Here is a 9,388-nt window from a genome sequence, read left to right on the forward strand (position 1 = left end):
TTCTTGGGAAGTGAAGGCTGTGGCAGTGATTGGTTGGAAAAAGAAGAGGAGATGGGAGGTACTTATTGTCTGATAGCGGGTGGGAGTGCGGTAGGAGTGTTGATTGGTAGTTGTTGGAGCAATGGGACACTTTTATTGGCTGGAGGGAGGGGGAAAGGAGCAAAGGCGTTCGGCAGCTGGGAAAACATAAATACAAAAAGAATGGAGTGGTTGCGTTGGGATGGAGGAATGTGACCTGTGTGGAAGGAAAAGGTGCGGGAAGTGGTTGAAGTTTGTGAAACGGATCTATTAGGAATCTGGGACACACAGTAGCAGGGAGGGCTGAGCATACGTGTGTATAAAGCAGACACGTGTGTGAGAGAGAAACTAACTGAAAGAGGTTTCACGGGGGTGGGTTGTGATTTTCGGGAAGAACTCGTGATCTCTGGGTCGGATGTTGGTGGGGAGAAATTAATTGCTAGCCTAGGGATTTGTCCCCAGTATTTTGTATTCAGGTGGAGAGAGGGAAGACACGTGTGAGGTGGCTGTTTGGCCGCTAGATGCTTTTGGACTACACTTCCCATCATCCCTGACCAATGGCATTTGGAAGGCTGCAAGTTCCCCAGTCCTGTTGTATGCGATGTAATCTGCATGTGAAGAAGAGACTAGGCTTTTGTGAGACATACTGCATTTCCAGTTCAGTTGTAGCACCACTACCAGTTGTGTATAATGTATTTCATACTGTAAAGTGACAACGAGGCAACTCTGAAAATCAATTCCACTCCCATTAGTATTGTAGGTTGGGCTGAGTCTGAGGTGGAAAAGGAGATTTGCTCATGCAAGACAGGACAGAGTGAGTAAAAACTGTAAACCGTTTGGATTACGGCACACAAACATAGATCAGGGAGGCCGTGTGATTAGGTTGTTTTGTGTCTCTGTTGAAATCGGCAAGGGCAGGTGACTGTTTCTTAGAAAGTGATCAACAAGTTTGTACAAGACCACATACGTTTCTAGCTGCTGTTTCACAGCAGCTAGAGAGATAGCTATCTCAGCTGTTGCTCACAAGTGTTTATGTATTTCGAAGAAAGATATACATGGCCTTTCCCCCACCTTTTCTGCACAAACCTATGCACCTATACGCCTGTTCCTTTGTTACTGAAGTTTTGGACTTTTTCATTATTAATACAGTTATAGTTACATGTTTTGTATGTCTATATTCCGTTCCTCACGCTGGAAAATTATGTAGGTGCCTAATTATGAATGACATTGCTATTCGCTAGTTGCAAGCTTTGGAACTCTACATTTTATAGGCGGTTTTTAAAGGTTGCGTAAAAGTGTAAGTACAGTAATACGTTGTCTGAATAGCAACTAAACTTGGAAGAGCGGCTGTGGCGACATGGCTAGCAAGCAGTCCAACTTTTCATACCAAGTCTGCAAAAGTACTTCAACTCATGGGCCACACACTGCCTTGTTGCACAGTGGTGGTGGTGGTGGGGGGAGCAAGGCCAAAACTTGGTGTCCCCCCCCCCCCCAGCCATCACACTGCCTTCTCAACACTGGTAAGCAAGTTGCTTCCGGGCTCGGGAAGAAGGTGCAAGGCTGCGGCAGGTTCCTAGAACCCTCCCACCCCCTTCCCAAAACTAAGAAAGCTCTAACTAAGCTTTAGGAAGGAGGTGGGAGGACTCCAGGGCCTTCCAGAGCCCTCATGCCTCCTTCCCAAAGCCCAGTTCTGCACTTACCTGGTTTTTAGGGAGATGCTGTGGAGGCATCAGATGCTGCCAGAAAAAGGCCTTGAGGGCTACATGTGGCCCTTGGGACGTGCGCTGGACCACCCTGGGCTAGAGTGTTAGGCTAGGACCTTGGGGACCTCAAATCTCCTCAGCCATGCAGCTCACTGGGTGATCTTGGGCCACTCACCGTCTCTCAGCCTGACTTCAAAGGGTTGTTGTGAGGATAAAATGGAGAGTGAGGAGTGCCACGTCGAACTCATTGGAGGAAAAGTGGAATATAAATGTAGTAATAATCCTTTAAATAAATAAAAAAATATTTTTGATGGCATAGGTCATCCCTGTTAAAAGAGCAGTCACAAACTGCTGCTGCAAGCTACCAAAATCTGCCTAACGGTTTGCCCCTTTAGAGGCAAGGTAATAAACTGGCATTATAAGAGTGATATAAGGAGACACCTAGCGGAGCTTCTGAGGGTAATCCCTAGCTCTATTGACCTGAGGCATATTGATCATATTAGCAGCAGACCTCAGAGGCAGAGAGTGCTGCTCTCCTTTAAAACCAAAAAGCTCCCTGCACTTATTATGTCCTCAAGAAGCCTTCTAATTAACTATGGAATCCTTGCTACAAGATTCTTTACCAATACCAAGATCTGCCCCCTCTTACCAAACTGCTTGTTCAAAAAGAAAGCAGATAAGTCTGAGGGTCCGCCAATTGCCACGACCCCAACTCCCCTGGCCGCAGATCTAATCAGCTGGATTGACGCCCCCCTGCCTCCACTGACAAAGGCTATACATCTGGAGAATTCTACAGAGCGTGAGTTACTTCTATCCTTCTCCCAATTGCCAAAACTGGAGCGGACAGAGATAACAGACAGATTGGATGAGTTGCTACTCTGTCTCCGTAACTCAGAAGATCATGCTCATGTAAATAAGATGAATTCCTCACCAATTGTAGATCAGTCTACACAAGCCCAAGTGGTACCTGCTTTAATGACCTTTGATCTGCAACCTGGCTGTATACGGCCTCGGGATGTCAAGCCCGGGCAGGATACAGTGGAAGATTTGACAACCCTCTGGTCAAACTCGGAAGCTGTGGCAAGACTGGATGCTCTTTTGGAGGCAAACCGAAAAGGATGCCTTCCACCTGCCTTACACTGCATGTTCCCTACAGCATCCGCAGATCCAAAAGGCCCACCCCCCTCAATCTTAGAGCATACTTTAAATGTAGAGTCTATGGACCTGTCGTTAAGTGATACTCCTGTGCACCAGAATCCATCCCTGCAGCTACCAATAATTAAGCCTCAAACCATGGCTGCTGCTGCGGTAAGTGGTGCTCGGAAATTGCCTGGTAAGCAAGCTACAATTACTTCCTTCTTCCAGCCTATTGTCCCCCCTCGCCGCATGCATTCCCAGGTGGATTCTGCCGTGCTGGTTCCGCAAGGCCCAGCATGACTCGAAGGGGTGACCAGGAGATTACTTACTTTCTTATCCTGGAATGTAGCTGGCATTAAACCTAAGCTGATGGATCCATCCTTTGTCGCCTACATAAAAGGCAGTCATATTCTTTTGCTGCAAGAGACCTGGGCTTGTGAGGGCTTCTCCCTATCAGGGTATAAGGGCTTCTACCTGAATGCACAACAGAATTTACTATCATCTGGCAGACCACAAGGTGGGTTGGCTACCCTAGTTTCTTTGGCCTTAAACCTGCAGGTGGAACAAATCGACATCCAGTCGTCATCCATGCTGGGTGTAAAGCTACAAACAGCGGAGGAAGTGTTTGTGGTGATTAATGTTTATTTGCACCCAATCTATAAGAAAAACCTGGTGGACCAAAGATGGAGGGAAATTCAACAGACTCTTGAAACTCTCCTAGAGAAATATCCTGAAGCCACCTTCCTAGTTGCAGGAGATTTCAATGGCCGATTGTCTCACTCTGATAAATCATTATTTGCTAAGTATAATAAATATCCCTCACTACCCATTTTAACCTCAGACCTTTTACCTAGGAATTTTAAAGACAGTGTTGCTACATATGCAGGTTTTAAATGTAGACAAACCTTGATGGCTCTTAATTTTCACCTTTTAAACGGAGCTCTCAGTTCTGATTACCCTGCCGAATTTACTTTCTGGTCAGGCTCCCGAGCCTCTACCATAGACTTTATTTGGACATCAGTAGACCTAATTCCCAAAATTTCCAACTTTAGGGTGGTAACGAGGCTGGAAAGTGACCATTTTCCATTAGAACTTTCTCTGACCCTGGATGGAGAATTGGCTACCTATTCCTGTGTGCCTATTACAAATAACCAGCTTCAGATGAGGCCCACTGCCCTAAAATGGACCGACAATATGGCTCAACGGATAAATGAACTCCTTTGGTCTGACCAACTGCAAGAGACAAGGGACTCCCTTATCCAGGCAGTTGAGCCACTGCCAATATATGACAATTTAGTAGAACTGCTAAAACCTTCGTTGGCTAAGACCCCGGTAATGAATAGTAACCATTTCTCTCATAAAAAGTGGTTTGACGAGGAATGTAGACTCTTCAAGAACAACCTATATAACGAATTCTTGGCATATAGGGCATCAAATGACCCCGCACCTAGCAGTCACCTTATGAACCTCAAGAGAAGGTATAAAGCACTATTAAAGGAAAAGAAGCTTGCGGCAGAAAGAAATGATTGGAAGAACCTTCTAAAAGCTGCAGAAAATAGAAATCCCTCCTCCTTTTGGCACCAAATTTCCAAATACCTGGGTAGACCGTTGTCAAGGATAGAACCTCAAATTTCAGCTGACACCTGGGAAAGCTTCTTCTCCGATTTATATGCAGCTCAGGCACCCAGCGGAGGAAGGTTAGATTTGGCCCCCTTGCCAGAGTGGGATCCTGTTACCTGCTCTGAAGTGGAAACACTTATAGGCCAATTTGAGGCGGGCAAGGCACCCGGAGACGATCTTATTTCCATAGATGTTATTAAAGCCAATAAGGATTGGTGGTGTCCACCTCTAGCAGCTCTTTTTACTTATATAAACAAAACAGCACAATTTCCTCCAAGCTGGAACTCTGCACTGATTGTGTTAATTCACAAGAAAGGGCCGCGCACAGACCCGGCCAATTTTAGACCAATTAGCCTGCTAAATGTTATTGGGAAGATCTATTCAAGATTTCTACTTAACAAATTAACGACCTGGATGGAAAGCAACAATATCATCGCAGAGGAGCAGGCGGGTTTCCGCCCCGGAAGATCAACAACAGACCAAATCTTAATCCTAAATCACTTGGCCACCAAGTATGCTGGCAATGGCCTAAAAGCCCTCCACGTCGCCTTTATAGACTTTAAGCAGGCCTTTGATCTAATTCCCAGGAACCAGCTATGGACAAAATTGGCAGCGACATCTATCGACCGCCGCCTTCTCTTGCTGATTATTAATTTGCATACAAATACCCTCTTGAGGATTAGGATAGATAGTAAGGGGCTAGTCTCCAATCCGGTTGCCACCACTAGGGGGGTAAGACAGGGCTGTTTGCTTGCCCCTGCTCTGTTTAACTTCTATATTAATTCGCTAGTGGTGCATATGGCAAATGCTGATTTCCATCCACCAAAACTGGCAGGACGAGCCTTAAATGTCCTACTGTATGCGGACGATGCCGCCCTATTAGCTACCTCCCCCATCGGATTAAGGAGGATGCTTCGAGCTCTTCATGAATATGAGACCCAACACGAGCTCCAATTAAATTATGCCAAGACCAAAATAATGGTCTTTGCTGCTCGACCGAAACCTAATTTATGGTCAATTAATGGTATTCCTTTAGAGCAGGTCAGTTGCTTCAAATACCTGGGTCAGGTTGTAAGATCAAATAGGTCCTTCCTGGCGCACAGAGAATACATAGCCTCGAACGCATCCAAAGCAGCCCTGGCGATTAGAACCCTGTACTCCAAGAAACAGGCACAGACTGTCAATGTTGCCTTACGTCTCTTTAAAATGAAAGTCCTCCCTCTTCTGCTGGTGGGCATTGCCTTGGGCTCACGTAGGGATTTTGAAAAATTGGAATCTATCCAAACCCAATTCCTCAGGGCCATACTCAGGATCCCCCCCTCCGTGGCAGGCGCGATCATGAGATTGGAAACCGGTTGCCAAGCCTTTAGGTATGTGGCCCTGAAAGCGAAGCTATGGCTATGGCTCAAGCTCTGTTTCAGACCGGTGGGTTTGGCCCCCCTGATTCTGAGGGATAACTTTAAATCTCCATGGGAAGGGGAGATAGTGGAGGAAGTGCAGAAGTGTGGGTTGTCCTCCCTTTATATAGAGTCCATGACGTATAGCCACGCAAAGGCGGTGATCGCGCAAAGATTAAGGGATATTGCCAGACAGGAGGACATAGCCCGTGTGAAACCTGGGTTGTTTCTGGGGGAGCAGTTGTATCGGGCTGCCCCAGCTCGCTACCTGGCGGATATCCACTACGTGGAATACCGCAGACTATTTACTGCGGCTAGGCTGAATGTTCTTGACTCGGCGGTCCTGAAGGGAAGATATGGAGGAGTTCCATATGACCAGAGATTATGCCACTGTGCATTGGGTGAGGTAGAATCCACAGAGCACATTTTATTGAGCTGTCCCTTCTACAACGATTTAAGACAGTATCTTATAACTCCATACTTACCCCAGCTCAGTTCCCGACAAAGAGGAATCCAGACAGCATATCTGCTAAATAAGTCTTCTGGGAAAACAACCTTGTCAGTGGCTAAATTTCTTTTCCTGGCACTCAAGCGTCGGAAACGTATAACTGAATGCTTTGATGTGGGTTATCTGTGAGAGGTCTATTTCTGTGGCCCTACCTTACCTATGTATCTCCTATGATGTTATAGTTTATAATTATTGCGTAATGTTTTAATTCTGACTATCGGTCGAATAAAGAAATTGATTGATGGTTAAAAGAGAGGGACGGGGAGTTTATGGTCCTGGAAATATTGTTGGCCTACTACTCTAATCACTCCTGAGCCATTGGCCATACTGGCTAAAGCTGTTGGGGGTTGGAGTCCAACATTTTCCTTTAGAAACATTTCCCACAGGAAAAAAAAAGCTGTTGAGTCCTGAGATATCTAAATCAGTGCCTTAATCTGGGAGAATATTATTTCAAGTTCTGTTCTTTGGTTTTAACCTGCTTTTCAGACCAATCCCAACATGGCTCACGTAAGTCAGAAATTCAGCATACTCATGGTGACAATGAAGCATATGAAAATCTTACCTGTGTTTTCAACGTGCAGTTATGGTTGCAGTCCTTTACCCCTAATAATAATAATAATAATGCAATGCAGTCACAGCAAAGAAAAGAACACAGCATTTAGTTTATGGCATCATTTTACGTGGTCTTAAAACATTGGCAGTCCTTATAGATTCTCCACAGACAGGTTTGTGAGGCTGATGGAAAAGCTTTACTTTCTTTTTCCCTTACGTGTGGGAAAAAGGGGAGATCAGGTTTTATTGCAATCCTAAGCACGCTTAGAAACAAGTAAGTTCCATTGGACACAGTGGGACTTACTTCCAGCTAAACATGTATAGGATTGAACATTGTAAGCCTCTCTTCCATTTCTACAGCGGATGTTTCCTCCCTGAGAATTCTGCCTTCAGATTTTATAGAATTGTCACCTTAGCATGAAGCCTGGAGTCTGAAATCCAGCTGTGTTACTGACAAAGATAGCAGTCAGAATATTTAGCTGAATCATTACCTAATTCTGTTTTCTGTTTTGTCAGTCATGCATTTGCAGACACACAAACAAATACATAATGAAGTTTTGTGTTTAGAGGTATGTGTTTTCTGTAACTCTGTGGTGTTTGTTTTCTAAAAGATGATATAAATAAACCATTTCCCCCCATTATATGCAGTCTAATGCCATCCCTGTTTGTTTGGGAATAGGTTTGTAGCAGGAACCCCCCCACCCCAATCATTCTGTTTGTACAAACTTCACACACACTCACACTCACACCCTACATACGCCACATTTCTGTTATAAATTCATAGAAAATCAACCATACATCAGATTTGCACTGTTCCATTTTTATTTTACTCCATATGACAAGGACTATCAAAGGGGGGGTGGCTTGGTTCTGGTCAGCCATAATCCCTTCACCATCCCAGCACATCCACAGGAGCCCTGCCCAGTTGCTATGTCAACCCTGATGATCCCAGACAGAAGACAATCAGGATCACAAAGAACTTGCATATGGGAGTGGATTCAGCATGGACTGAAACAAAGGACAATAAGCAGCTCTTCCCTCTGGGGGCAGGAAACTGCAAACTCCCTTTGTCTCCTGGAAGTGACTCATGGGCAGGGGGAAAGGAAGAACCAGCCAGGTGACAGGACACTCAGGTTACCACCACAACTCCTCCCTCAACCCCTCCTTTCTGTAATGTATGCATGATGTTTCTGGGGGTGGGCTTGACCTAGAGGATGGGAATTTCAAAAGTTTTTATAAGGTCTTGCACACCATCTTTCTGGGTCTTTTCCTCTCTCTCGCAAGTGAAGGGAATACCCTGTTGCAACAGTTCAATAAAGGCCAAGCCTACAGGCTGCTGTTTTGCTCCAAGTTATCCTGGTTGGTGTCTTTGTTTTTGTCCAAGGGAGCCCTCGGATTTTTCCGGTAACAGGTTCCATGCAGAAGGCTGCCATTATTTTAAGTCGGCTTTTCATACATGCATTCCACATTGATGGCCCTCACTGCCTATCATGGAAATCTTAATGCTTACTAGGCAACATGCTTAGAAGACTCCGATTGTAACCAAGAAAAACACATGGAAAAGGAGAAGCTCCCGCTTGTATACCATTTCATTGGGCAATTACGTAGCTGAGCTTTAAAAATAAATAGCCTGATTGGTCTGGCGTCAGATTGGCCAAATGGCAATCATATACTGAGAGAGAAATGCAATATTTACACGAAGTTGCACACCCATTCTGGAAAATAAACAGCATTCAGTGTGTGAGTTTGGAATGCTTGCAAATGTGGACTTAATCTTATTGAGGAAGGTATTCCAGACACAGGAAGCTACTGATTCACAATTTCCTCACCTCAATGCAACACCCTCTAGCCACCCTGAGCCCGGTCTTGCCCGGGGAGGGCAGGGTATAAATACAAATTTACTTACTTACTTATTTACACCTGGCCTATACAGCTCTTTGCACAAACCCTGCATTTATTGGATACAAGGAGTGGATGCATTGTCTTGTTGCAGTGAAGGCAAGATTCATTGAGAGGTAATTTCTCCTGCCGGGTATGTTGCTTGCCAGAAAAATCAAGCTGGCTGCGTATTATTTATTATTTAGGAAGCGTGTATAATAAAGTGCTGCACTAAGACAAAAAGCAAGGGACAGTCTTGCTTGCAGGCTTTCAGTCTTAAGAAAGGGAAAAGGACAGGGAGGAAAAGAAGAAAAAGCAAAGTCAGACACCGTTTCTTAAAGTAATGTAACTGTCTTTATAATGGAGATGGTTTAGGAAGACCGGAGGATAGGGCTGCCTCAAGACATTGTGCCACACCAGGAAGGTGGGCCTACACTTCCTGCTGCCGCCTCTGGCTTGAAATAGTTTTTTCTGCTGCGTTAGCAAAACAATGTCTAAGTCCTCTTGGGCTATCTTCTGCCATGATCCATGTGGTTGGGACCTGAGAGACCAAGATTCAAATCCCCACTCGGCCA

At 45.1% G+C, this 9,388-nt stretch overlaps 1 long non-coding RNA gene across 1 annotated transcript; it reads left to right on the top strand.

Moving 5' to 3' along the window:
- Positions 1 to 1,484: 1,484 nt before the first annotated feature.
- LOC308572560 lies at positions 1,485 to 8,726 on the top strand. Its single transcript, XR_014001810.1, has 3 exons — positions 1,485 to 2,061; positions 6,640 to 7,614; positions 8,347 to 8,726. It is a non-coding gene; the product is annotated as an uncharacterized lncRNA (long non-coding RNA).
- Positions 8,727 to 9,388: the final 662 nt, after the last annotated feature.

The sequence above is a fragment of the Podarcis bocagei genome, assembly GCF_964188305.1.
Source record: "Podarcis bocagei genome assembly, chromosome: 13".
Classification (NCBI taxonomy): domain Eukaryota; kingdom Metazoa; phylum Chordata; class Lepidosauria; order Squamata; family Lacertidae; genus Podarcis; species Podarcis bocagei.